Raw genomic sequence first — 11,229 nt, forward strand, 5'->3', positions numbered from 1 at the left:
TGGAGGGAAAAAATGGCTAGCAGGGGGTTCTCAGCCTATGTAGAGAATGCTCTCCATTTCCCCCACTCTGTTGCCTCATTGATTTTTTCCCCCTCAGTTGTATGTTTGGATGTACTTCAGATCAGCTGCTCTTTCCTAGGCTGATTGGAGCAGGAAGACGGAGCTGGTGAGAGATGGTGAGCAGTGGGAAGATGAAAGGCAGTGCTCGGACGGTGGTGGAGAAAACTTCTCTTCTAACCAAGTCCCCATATAGTGAAAACTTGGTAGACAAGTTAGTATCAGCTGGTTTGGCTTTTAATTCTTTGATTACACAACACAAGGAAATCCATAAACTCATTTTCTTATGGGGTAGCTTTTAAAGTTTTGCCTTAATTGTCAGTGTAATTTATCTTAAAATTTTAATTTGGGCATCATTCTGGGTGTCAGAAATGAAAGTTATGGAGACGAACAGAATCTGTAGGAAACATAGGACTTCTCATCTACAACAATGGATTCCAGGAAAGCAGGATACAGAAACATTAAAGTTCTCTGAGGTGTAGACTTCTGTTCATACTCAAGTAATTACTGACTGTCGGTCAGATTAAACTCAGTTTCAGACATGTATAGTCTCAGAATGTTGTGTATCTTTTCTGAGGAAGTTACCTGAGTATTTACTTCAAAGAGACAGTAAATACCGAGAGAGAGGAGGATGTGGTCTGTGTTGCTCAGAGGCTCATCCTAAAAATCGAAAGGAAATATATCTCAGGGTGATAGTTATATGCTCCAGCATGAGATTGTCCAAATTAGAACAGGAAAGTGGAAGGATCTAATAAAACTTTCTCCAGCAATAATGAGTGAGATTCTGATATTTATACTACAGTGTTGTAGGAATGTCTTTCCCCAGGATGTGTAATCATTCTTCCCTTAGGAAGTATAAGGTCTCTCAAATACAATATGTCCCAAACTGAAGGGTGATGTCTGCCACACCCAGCCGGAAACCCCCTCCACTCCCAGCCTTCCGCACCTCAGCCCATCTCTCCGACTGAACATCTTGGCCTTGTCCTTGAGTCCTCCTCCTCACCCCACATCCAATCTTCCAGAAATCTCACGGGCTGTTCCTCAAAACGCACCTAGAGTTGCAACAGTTCCCATCACCTCTACTACTTCCACCCTGGTCTGAGTCACCATCACCCATCACCGGATCACTCGGATGGCCTCCTGACATGTACATTTCTACTCTCCTCCTCCCTTACGGTCTGGTCTCAGTGCTTTGGAGACATCATGTCCCTTCTCTGCTCAGAAGCTACCAGTCGCTCCCCATTTCATTCACAGCAGAAGACAATTCTTATGATGGCTTACAAGTTTTGCTTATTCTGGCCCATTGCTGCCTATCTCCCACCTCTCCTTCATTCACTCAGCTCCAACCATGCTGGCTGGCTTCCTCAACATTCCTCAAAGGACAATGGACACATGCTCACCTTAGGGCTTTTGCATCAGTGGTTCCTCTTCCATAAATGCATTTACCCCACATGTCCATACATTTAACTCCCACATCTCATTTAAGTTTTTATGCAGATGTCATTCAGGTGAGGTGTATCCAGATAATCATATTTAAAATTGCAAATCATCTTTCACTTTGACTCTTCCAGTCTCTCCTTCTCTGCTTTATTAGCATGTGAAACAATTGTTTAGTTCATCAATTGATTATGTCCATTATTTATTGCCTTCTTCTCCTAGAAAATGTAAGCTCCATGAGGTTGGGGATCGTTGACTACTGGTTCCTTGCCTGACACTTGGTATATACTCAATAAATAACAAATGTATGTGTAAACTATTTAAAAACAGAAGAGCATGGAGAAACTTTAGAAAAATCATATATGGGGGCACCTGGGTGGCTAAGTCGGTTGAGCATCTGACTTTGGCTCAAATCATGATCCCACTGTTAGTGAGTTCGAGCCCCGCATTGGGCTGGCTGTTGTCAGCCTGTCAGCCTGTCAGCATGCATCCTGCTTTGGATCCTCCGTCCCCCTCTCTCTTTGCCCCTCCCCTGCTCATGCTCTCTCTCTCTCAAAAATAAAAATAAACATTTAGAGGCACCTGGGTGGCTCAGTCAGTTAAGTGTTTGATTTCAGGTCAGGTCATGATCTCCTGGTTCATGAGTTTGAGCCCTGTGTAGGGTTCTGTGCTGACAGCTCAGAGCCTGGGGCCTGCTTCAGATTCTGTGTCTCCATCTCTCACTCTACCCCTCCCTTGCTCTCACTCTGCCTCTCTCTCTCTCAAAAATCAATAAACATTGAAAAAATTTAAATAAGTAAATAAAAACAAACATTTAAAAGAAAAAGAAAAATCATATACAAAAAACTGTAAAAGAAAGTCATGGTCCAAGTATGCAGGAAGCCGAAATTTAGCATGATTTTAAAAAATAGTAGAATGTAATAGAATAGTTCACTAAATCAGGTAGAATTCCCCTCTGCCTGAAACAGTTGTAAAATAGGAGAAATAGAGATGGTATGCTACATGGTTCTGTGATGGAATCAAAGCATAATTGTAATAATATAAATGTTTGCAGTTATACACTTTTAGAATAAAGTAAGCAAAATGAATGGAAATTAGGGTAAAAAACAGAATGTAAATCTTGAACAACCTGCATTATTATTTACCTAAATTTTCTTTTATTTGCAGTCATTTTTTACTTAAACATACAATCTTAATAGCACTGTTCAATAGGAAACACCATTATTTTTGCCATGAATAAGAGTTATTTACAATGGCAGTAAGTCGACTGAATTTAAAAACAAACTTGAGGAGCGCCTGAGTGGCTCAGTTGGTTGAACACCCGACTTCAGCTCCATTATGATCTTATGGTTTGTGACTTTGAGCCTTGCATCAGGCTCTCTGCTGTCAGCACAAAGCCTGCTTTGGATCCTCTGTCTCCCTTTCTCTCTGCCCCTCCCCTGCTTGTACTCTCTTTCTCAGAAATAAAGGTTTTAAAAGACCAAAATGTAAAATAATCAATATGATAAAAATGAATCAAATTATTTTATAAAAATATATATGATAAGTAATTCCTCTCTGATTGGCTGACTCTCTTTATGATGAGTCAATAATCTAAACCTAATCAATAATAATGAGTTAGCTTGGTGATATCATTAAAAATGGTAGAAAGATGAGGTAGCCGTACTTATATCAGATGCGATAGACATTAAGACAGAATGTAACAAAAGATAAAGTCATTATATAATGATAAAAGGGTGAATAAGAGGATATCACATTTCTTTTTTTTTTTTTTTAAATGTTTTATTTATTTCTAGGAGAGAGAGAGAGAGAGACAGCGTGAGCAGGGGAGGGTCAGAGAGAGAGGGAGACACAGACTCTGAAATAGGCTCCAGGCTCCGAGCTGGCAGTCAGCACAGAGCCCGACGCGGGGCTCGAACCCACGAACCGCGAGATCATGACCTGAGCGAAAGTCGGACGCTTAACCGACTAAGCCACCCGGGCGCCCCGAGGATATCACATTTCTAAATACCTATGCACCCAACATAGGAGAACCTAAGTGTATAAAGCAAATATTAACCAACCTAAAAGAAGTAATAACAAAAAAGTCTTAAGAAAGAAAATTTCAGGGACAGATAATTTCACTGGTGAAATCTACCAAACATTTAAAGAAGACTTAGTATTAGTTCTTCTTAAACTCATCCAAAAATTGAAGAGGAGAGAATTCTCCAAACCCATTTAGGAGGCCAGCATTATGCTGATACCAAAGCCCAATAGGACACTACAGGAAAAGAAAACTGGTATAGCCCCTCTGGAAAACACTGTGGAGGTTCCTCAAAAAATTAACAATAGAACTCCCCTATGACCCAGCAATAGCACTGCTAGGAATTTACCCAAGGGATACAGAAATGCTGATGCATAGGAACACATGAACCCCAATGTTCATAGCAGCACTCTCAACAATAGCCAAAACATGGAAAGAGCCTAAGTGTCCATCAATGGACGAATGGATCAAGAAGATGTGGTTTATCTATACCATGGAATACTACATGGCAATGAGAAAGAATGAAATCTGGCCATGTGTAGCAGCATGGATGGACCTTGAGGGTGTTATGCTTAGCAAAATAAGTCAGGCAGAAAAGGACAAATATCATATGTTTGCACGTATAGGAGGATTGGGAGGAACTTAATGGAGGACCATGGGGGAGAAGAAGGGGAGAAATGGTGGGGGAGAGGGAGAGAGGCAAACCATGAGAGACTCTTGAATGCTGAGAACAAACTGAGGACTCATGGGTGTGGGGGCGAGGGGGGAGATGGGCATGGAGGAGGGCACTTGTGGGGATGAGCACTGGGTGTTATATGGAAACCAACTTGACAATAAACTATCTGTAAAAAATAAATAAATAAATAAATAAAATAAGTTCTATGGAAAAAAATAAAACCGATTTTTCTTGTTTCAGAAAAAAAAGAAAACTACAGATTAATAGATAGAAAAATTCTCAACAAAATATTAACCAACCAAAATGAACAGCAGATTAAAATGATCATATACTGTGATGGAGCAGGATTTATCCCTGATATGCAAGGATGGTTCAACAGACCAAATCAATAAATGTGAGAGACCATATTATAGAATAAAAGATAAAAATCATATGATCATCTCAATAAGATATAGAAAAAGCATTTGATAAAGTACAGCATCCTGTCGTAACACTTTCAACAAATTGGGTATAAAAGGAACGCAACATAATGAAAGCCATATAAAACAAGGCCACAGCTATCTCACTCATTGGTGAAAGGTTGAAGGCCTTTCTTCTAGGAAACAAGACCAGTGAGCCCATGCCCACTCTTATCACCCCCATTCAACACAGTACTGGAAGTCCTAGCAGGGCATCTCGCAAGAAAATAAAAGCAAAAGGCATCCAAACTGGAAAGGAAGAAGTAAAATTGTCTTTGTTGGCAGATGATATGATTGCATATGAAGAAAATCCTAAAGACCTCACCAAAAACAGACTAGAACTAAGTAACAAATTCAGTAAAGTTGCAAGATACAAAATTAACATTCATAAATCAGTTGCATTTCCATACACTAACAAACTATCTGAAAAAGTAAAAAAATCCAACTCATTATAGCATCAAAAACAATAAAATAGTTAGAAATAAGTTTAACCAAGAAGGTGAAAGCTCTGTACGCTGAAAACTAAAAGTCTTTGATGAAAGAAGTTGAAGACACAAACAAATGGAAAGATATCCTGTGTTTATAGATTGGAAGAATTAATATCATTACACTGTCCATGCTATTGAAAACAACTTAGAGATTCAGTGTACTCCTTATCAAAAATCCAATGGGATTTTTCACAGAAATAGAAAAATCCATCCTAAAATCCACAGGGAACCACAGAGGATCCCAGGTAGTCAAAACAATCTTGAGAAAGCTGGAGGCCCCACACTTTCTGACTTTAAAGCATATTACAAAGCAGCAGTAATCAAAACAATATGGTGCTGGAATAAGGACAGAAATCTAGAACAATGGAACAGAACAGAGAGCTCAGAAATGAAACCACACATATATGGTTAAACAATCTTTGTCAAAGGTTCCAAGATGGCACAATGGGGAAAGGATGGTTTCTTTAACAAATGGTGCTGGGAAAACTGGATAGCCACATGCAAAAGAATGGAATATGCCACTTATCTTACACCCTACACAAAATCCAACTCAAAATAGATGAAAGGCTTAAACATAGGTCTGAAACAATAAAACTCCTAGACTTTATGTCATTGGTCTCAGCAATGATTTCTTGGATATGACACCAAAAATGTAGACAAAAAGAAAATATAAGCAAGTGAAATTACATCAAACAAAAAGCTTCTGTGCAGCAAAGGAAATCATCAGCATAGTGAGAAGGCAACCTGCAGAATAGGAGAAAATATATAGGAATATATATCTGGTAAGGAGTTGATCTCCAGAATGTATGAGAAACTCCTACGGCTCAACAACAAGGAAACAATTACCCTATTTAAAAATGGACAAAGGAATTGAATAGACATTTCTCCAGAGAAGACATACAGGTGTCAAACAGGTATATAAAAAGGTGCTCAATATCACTAAAAGTCAGGAAATGTGAAATAAAACCACAGAGATATCACCTCACACCCATTAAGATCATCCTTATTGAAAACAAAACAAAACCAGAAAATAACAAGTTTTGACAAGGATGGGGAGAAATTGAACACCCTATGCACTGTTGGCAGAAATGTACAATGGCAGAGCCATTATGGAGGCTCCTCAAAACGTTAAAAATAGGGGTGCCTGGGTGGCTCAAAGCTGAGCATCAGACTTTGGCTCAGGTCACGGTTCGTGGGTTCGAGCCCCGCGTCGGGCTCTGTGCTGACAGCTGGCTCAGAGCCTGGAGCCTGTTTCAGATTCTGTATCTCCCTCTCTCTCTGACTCTCTCCTGTTCATGCTGTCTCTCTCATTCTCTCTCTCTCTCTCTCTCTCTCTCTCTCTCAGAAATAAATAAAACATTAAAAAGAAAAAAAGAAAAGTTAAAAATAGAACTATCATAGGTCCAGCAATTCCACTTCTGGGTATTTATCCAAAAGAATTGTAAGCAGGATCTCAAATACATATTTGCACTCCCATGTTCATTGCAGCATCATTCATGATAGCCAAGAGATGGAAATAACCTAAATGTTTATTGATGACTGAGAGGATAAAGAAAATGTGACATACACATACAAAGGAAATATTATTTAGCCTTAAGAAGGAAGGAAGTTCTGACACATGCCAGAACATGGATGAACCTTGAGGTCATCAAGGTAAGTGACATAGGCCAGTTACAAAAAAGACAAGTACTGTATGATGCTACTTATAGGAGATACCCAGAATAGTCAGAATTATAAATACAGAAAAGAGAATGGTGGCTACCAGGAGCTGGAGGGTGGGGAGGGAAACAGGGAGTTCCTTTTTAAAATTTTTTTAAATGTTTATTTATTTTTGAGAGACAGAATGTGAACAGGGGAGGGACAGAGAGAGAGGGAGACACAGAATCCGAAGTAGTCTCTGGGATCTGTGCTGAGCTGTCAGCACAGAGCCCAACACAGGGCTTAAACTCACCAGCTGTGAGATCATGACTTGAGCTGAAGTTGGCTGCCCAAATGACTGAACCACCCAGGCACCCCAGGGAGTTCCTTTCTGATGGGTTTATGGTTTGAGTTATGCCAGAGGAATAATTTCTAAAGATCTGCTGTACAACAATGTGCATATGGTTAAAAACTACTGTGCTTTTAAAAAATCATTAAGTTAAAAAAGTTATTCTTAGGGATATAGAAAGACTCCTTCCCTTGCTTTGCTTTGTTTTGAGATAGATAAACAGATGATATAGATAAATCTGTATCAACCTATAGATGCAAATATATATAATAGTTCCCTCTCAAGCATTTTTACGTAAATGATAGCATATTTCACATAATGGTTGTAACATTGCTTTATAAATACATATTAGAGATTATTTTATAAAACATAAATTAAAATTCTATTCTTTAAAAAAAAGTTAGGTTGCTGTGGCTTAGTTTAAGAGGAAGTACTAATTTGGGATAAACCCTTTTTTAAATATTTTCAGCCCCAAAGTAAACAAGATCAAAAGTCTTCACTCACGTGTGCATGTGTGCACTCATGTGTGAGAAAGAGGTACATTTGTTTACTTACCTGCTCTAATGGGGTTTGAATCTGATAATTAAATCTTAGCCCAAAAAACTTGTCTGGAAATATATTTTGGGGATAATCTACAAAATACCTAGAAATGCTAGAAAAAATATATCAAATATCTTTATAAATGCATTTGTGATTTCCCAAAAAATTTTAAGAAAAATATGCAGGGGACAAAACAAACAGAAAAACCAAAAACCAGGGTGCTAAGGGGGAGAATTGGTAACCAAATAACTCTATGATGCCTAGTCTTAGGCTCCTCTTTGGAGAATTTGACCCTAGATTTTCACATGGCCAGGATTTTGAAGAAGTATACCTTTGAATTAAGGGGAGCGTAAATATGGTCTGTCCATCAACAAAGCAACAGTTACAGCATAAAAGAAACCCAGTAGATGAGTTAACCAACATATTAAAAACAGTCAAGAGAGAATTGGCTAACCAGAAGAGTTCTGGGAAAATCATCCAGAGTAGCACAGTGCTGCAAAGCTTCTTGCTATTGGAGGTCACTGCCTAGTTAGGAACCCTGCATCTTTCAGTCACAGCATGTTGCAGCCCCCATTGCTGTCACCACCACTGTCACATTGATGCTGCTGCCATTAATATTGGTGCCCCTGTAGTGGCCAGAGACAGCCTGAAAATGGAATGAGGAAGAGAGTTTATTCTCTCCAACTGCCTTCCAGTAACTTGCCAGTATTTCTCACTACCAAGAACTCTCTGGAAGTCAACAGACAAGGGAGGATAGCAATTGTGGTTGAAAGGATCTATAACATTTAGCAAAGACAGAGAGGTGGAAGTATGAGCCGAGAATAGATAGGCAATTGCATAATGCATCCAAAAATCACATTAAACTCCTCCCATGAGGGAAGGTATGCAGTAATGAAGCCTAAAAATTCATTATGCTTATACAGTTGGGTAAGTCTAAAAAGTTTTATAACTTGTAGGTAATATAAGTAAATATGAGAAATAAGATAAGGTTGGGGTGCCTGGGTGGCTCAGTTGATTAAGTATCTGACTCAGCTTAGGTCATGATCTCGTGGTTCGTGAGTTCAAGCCCCATGTCTGGCTCTGTGCTGACAGCTCAGAACCTGAAGACTGTTTTGGGATTCTACATCTCCCTCTCTCTCTCTACCCCTCCCCTGATTGTGCTGTCTCTCAAAAAAATGAATGAATGTTAAAAATTTTTTAAAAAGAAATAAGGTAAGGTAAATACAAAAAATTGGAGAGAGGATAGATATATGGTTGACATGTAAGTGAGCCCATCTTCCTTCTCTTAGCTGGAAATCAATTATTGCTGCAAATGATGATGAATCAAGAAAGTGACACAATCATTCATTTAAAGCATGGAGGTACTCACTGTGGGACTAAGAAGATAAATGATTAAAGGCTCTGGATTCTTACAGTGGGTTGAGGAGTGGGAGGTGGGAGGACAGGAAACCCCAGGTTTTCAGAAAACACTGGTTTTCAGTTTGACTCTTCTCTGCTCCTTAAACTTTTTAGCCATATATATGTATTATTTTGGAAACAAACATAACCACCAAAAAGCTAAACTAAAACCTTAAAGATATAACAGTCATGGTATAATTGCAACAGGCAAATTTTGTTTGCTGTTGGGGATGACTCTTGAAACAAGGGTTTGTTGGAAATTCTTTCAAGTTTTCATTTCAGATTGTTACTGTGTTTTATGCCAAAAGCTATAGCATAAAAAAATGGATAAGCCTATTTTTTATGTATGTGTCAGTAGGTTATGATAAATAAACATACTTGAATTTGGGGAGTCTGAATTGCTTTAGGAAATCATTCCACTACTGAATTTTGACTTGTATTGCTCAAGTGTTCTTACCTGGACAGCAAAAGGATAATTGAAGTGCAGCTTAACACCTTGTCTTCAGGAAGTGCAAACAGGTATCAGAGGGCCCCAAGGGGGAAATGTATCAGGAACAAGCCAACCAATTCACCCTTTCTCCAATTCTCTCTCCCTCAGTCATGTCTCTATTCTTGGCCTGCCTGCTTCATTGTTATTTCTCTTCAGACATCTTTTCTCTACTCTCAGTGTTCATGGCTGAGGGTGAAAGTGTCGCATCATCAGAATCTACATGCCCTGAGACCAAATCATCAGTAGGGATTTGTGACATCTCTGAATTCCAGTTCCAAATTCTTACAAGGGAGAATATGTATTGGCCCACTTGGGCTTCATCGGTCAACCTGAACCGAAGCATGTATGGTCCTCCAGGATGGTGGTGGTGGTCATGGCTCTGCCTGCTATAAACAAAGTTTATAAACAGCATGAGTTTGGGACCCAGAGACACACTTCACAGGGCTTTGCTGCGTCTTTGTGTATTACTTAGGTGTGTACATAGGCAATGTTGATGGCTCAGCTCCATCTGGAAAACCTCCACTTTGTTTTCTTGCAAGTCATTTAGCTTATGGGTGATTTATGGGTTGCAGAGTGATGGGGAAAGTCTGGTGATTTGCGTTTTACAGCAAGGAAAGCTGTGTTTGAATATTTAAGCAATGTCAATATGAGGCAGAGAAAGGAATGATTTAAATGGTATTGTGAAGATAATTTTAGCATCTATTGTACTGAAGACAGAACAAATAACCTTTGTTCTCAGTGGGTAAGGGAAGAGATAAATAGAGTTTTCAAAAGAGATTTAAAAAAAAACTCTAAGGATCAAGGTTTATTTACATTGCCCTTATTTCAAGGTCAAAGAGATAGAAAAATTTAGAGGCTGAGAGGCATGAGAGAAAGTCAGTCTGTTTTGAGAAAAGATGACTGTCAAAGACAGTTTTCAAGAGAAAAGAAGAACTCTGTTATATATGTCATGAGCAGTTAATTCTTTTTTTTTTATTGCCCTTCCTATTGTGTTCATAGTGTTGTTTTTTGAATAGTTTATTGTCAAGTTCATTTACATATAACACTCAATGCTCATCCCCACAAGTGACTTCCTCCATGCCTATCTCCCCCCTACACCCCCACACCCATCTGCCCTCAGTTTGTTCTCAGCATCCAAGAGTCTCTCATGGTTTGCCTCCCTCCCTCTCCCCACTATTTTCCCCCTTCTTCTCACCCATGGTCCTTCATTAGGTTCCTCCTATATGTGCAAACATATGGTATTTGTCCTCCTCTGCCTGACTTATTTCAATGAACAGTTAATTCTAAGTATAAAGGAAGGCAAGAGATATTGCTGAAAGTTAAGAAGAAGAAGAAAAAAAATGAGACATCTGAGAAGCCTGTTTGGTCCAGTTTTAAAGAATAAATAAAGGGAAAGAAAAATCAATATAGACTTATTCCTCAAATTCATCTGGAAGAAAAAAAAGTAATTGGTAAAAACAGTCAGAAAAATTTTTAAAAGAAATAACAAAGAGAATAAAGTGTTCTTCCTAATCTAAAAATAAATTGAACAGCAACAGGAGTTAATGTAGTGTTGCATTTATCAAAAACCTAACATAAAGATCAATAAAACAAGGAGTCCTGAAAGAGAACGCTAAAATTTTTTTAAAAGTGCTCAAAATAGGGTAAAGAACATATCACAAATCAATGGTGAAAT

At 38.7% G+C, this 11,229-nt stretch overlaps 1 long non-coding RNA gene across 1 annotated transcript; it reads right to left on the reverse strand.

The window, feature by feature from the left end:
* Nucleotides 1-338: 338 nt before the first annotated feature.
* LOC120245179 lies at nucleotides 339-1,638 on the reverse strand. Its single transcript, XR_005531723.1, has 3 exons — nucleotides 1,458-1,638; nucleotides 1,004-1,109; nucleotides 339-717 (listed from the first exon to the last, which is right to left on the reverse strand). It is a non-coding gene; the product is annotated as an uncharacterized LOC120245179 (long non-coding RNA).
* Nucleotides 1,639-11,229: the final 9,591 nt, after the last annotated feature.

The sequence above is a fragment of the Hyaena hyaena genome, unplaced genomic scaffold (genome assembly GCF_003009895.1).
Source record: "Hyaena hyaena isolate Hyena2069 unplaced genomic scaffold, ASM300989v1 scaffold_411, whole genome shotgun sequence".
NCBI classification, from domain to species: Eukaryota; Metazoa; Chordata; class Mammalia; order Carnivora; family Hyaenidae; genus Hyaena; species Hyaena hyaena.